The 2,023-nt window shown below is 48.2% G+C and overlaps 1 pseudogene; it reads right to left on the bottom strand.

Annotated features, from left to right (window-relative positions):
• Window positions 1-7: 7 nt before the first annotated feature.
• Window positions 8-1,935, bottom strand: LOC109056339 (annotated as a pseudogene).
• Window positions 1,936-2,023: the final 88 nt, after the last annotated feature.

Here is a 2,023-nt window from a genome sequence, read left to right as displayed (position 1 = left end):
AGTAAAGGCTGGGTTTGCTATTATAAAGCATCAGATAAATCCATGCACGAGGGTCTCTGACGATGTAGATGGCTCTCAGAGAAGGGCCGATAACTTCTTGGAGAAAGGGCAGCTTGAGAGCCCAGCTGCCACTGCAGAGATTGAGAACCACACGGGCATTAGGATAGTCCAGTGTGTGTCTCCTCAGCTCTCGGACATACTCTACGTCCCTGTCGACTCGTACCCGGCCTTTCATCTCAGCCTTGAACTCTCTCCTCCTCAGCCTCCTCCTCTTGTCCAGGGAGACGCTCACTCTTTGGGCCGGTTTCAGGGGCTGGTGTCATGGAATGGGATGTTCTGCAGGAATAAGTGGGTGTTGTGAACCAGTGAATGCAGCCAACCCTGAATCATTTTTAAATGCCCACATTCGCTTCTGGACCACGTCCATTCACAAGCTTCTACTAAAGAGTCAAATTCGAACTCTGTTTCGGGTATATCAAGCGTTCTTGTAGGGGAGGATGCGAGGGTAGACAAAGTCTGTGTCATTTAGCCCAGAAAAAGATGCTTAAGGATGTCAGATCCAGAGCCAGGTAGCGTGGTGAGATCACTAACCGTGGGCAGAGGGGGAGCTGATGCTGGTCATAAAAGCATCATCTGATGTTTGGCTAAACTCCGGGTCTGTGGTGGTTCGGCCAGCCACTTCACCTTACACAGGGAGCTGATGCAGCTGTTTGAGGCGAACAGGACCTCTATTATCCACAGGCATTACCACCCGAAAGCAAAGCGTAACGCATCAGTCTGCTAAAGCAAAGCGTAAAAACTTCCGCTGTAGGGTCAAGGAAACAATGGCCACACACACGGTATTACCCCAGCTACACGACATTTCACCGCAACTCAAAGTCAAAGAGATGATTGTGCAGTTTTGTCTGTTTGGGGATAAGCTTCGTCCCAAGCCAAAACAGTTGATGTCTGTCTTCCCACCTTAGCATAACCCCCAAAGCCCAGATAGCTGGAACGGGCCCCAATGTCTCTGTGATTGGTTACTACAGACACTATTTTCTCTGTATTATTGATGACAAGAGAAAGCTTAAGCCCATTCTTACGGCTTTCAATAAACCTGCAGTTGGAAACTTTAACGTAAGGCCCGTGCAACACATACATTTTGTAATGAGCATCCCAGAACTCCATCAATGCCCCATTGTAGCTGTCTGTGAAACTGTGGGGCACGTATTTAAAGTCAATATCGAGATTGTGAAAGAACGCACTGACGGCGTTCACCGGTGAGTCTCTTTTCTCGACGTGGTCCACTACCACAAGAGTCTGTGAGTTGAGGAGAAGCAGGGCTCGGTACACGCTCTTTAGTCTCATGGCTGAGGAATATGCTGCAACCGCTTCTCCTCTCACAAACATAGCGTCTCCATGAGCAGAAGCAGCAATCAGCTCTCCTGCTGAGTCTCCGACCCCTCGGTCTGTCCAGCGGAGCCACTTGGCACATTCCCCGAGCTGTCCTTCCCAAGGGACATTACACTGGCTCGTCGGGGATGGACTGAACACCAGCACGTTGTTTAGGAAGCTGTATTTAGGGCCATATAAAGCCTCAGAAACAAATACTTACACAATTATTGCTCCAGTCAGAAGAGCAACTATATTAGTGGTTTGATGGTTTTGAAGAAACTGCTTCCCCCAGCCCCTGTACTTTAATGTCTCGTAGAGCGTTTGGGTTTCAGCAAAAATCTTCTTTAAGTACAGGTCTTGGCGCTTCTGATCCAGCAATGAGTAGATGAAGTCAAAAGCAGTAGCAAATCCAGTGAGCGAATGAGCCATCGGAACTTCATCGTTAGGTGCACTGCTTACTTTCCAGTCAGGATACATGGACATCCGGTCCATGAACTTAATCAGGAACTGCACTGCTGCGGTGTCCTCAGGATACAGGAGGCAGTAGAGGGCCAGAGGCATTTACATTTACATTTAATCATTTAGGAGACGCTTTTATCCAAAGCGACTTACAAATGAGAACAGTAGAAACAATCAGATCAACGAGAGA

Source organism: Cyprinus carpio, unplaced genomic scaffold (assembly GCF_018340385.1).
Source record: "Cyprinus carpio isolate SPL01 unplaced genomic scaffold, ASM1834038v1 S000003447, whole genome shotgun sequence".
Classification (NCBI taxonomy): Eukaryota; Metazoa; Chordata; class Actinopteri; order Cypriniformes; family Cyprinidae; genus Cyprinus; species Cyprinus carpio.
The sequence above is the reverse complement of the archived record's forward strand: the minus strand, read 5'-3'. Positions and strand labels throughout refer to the sequence as shown.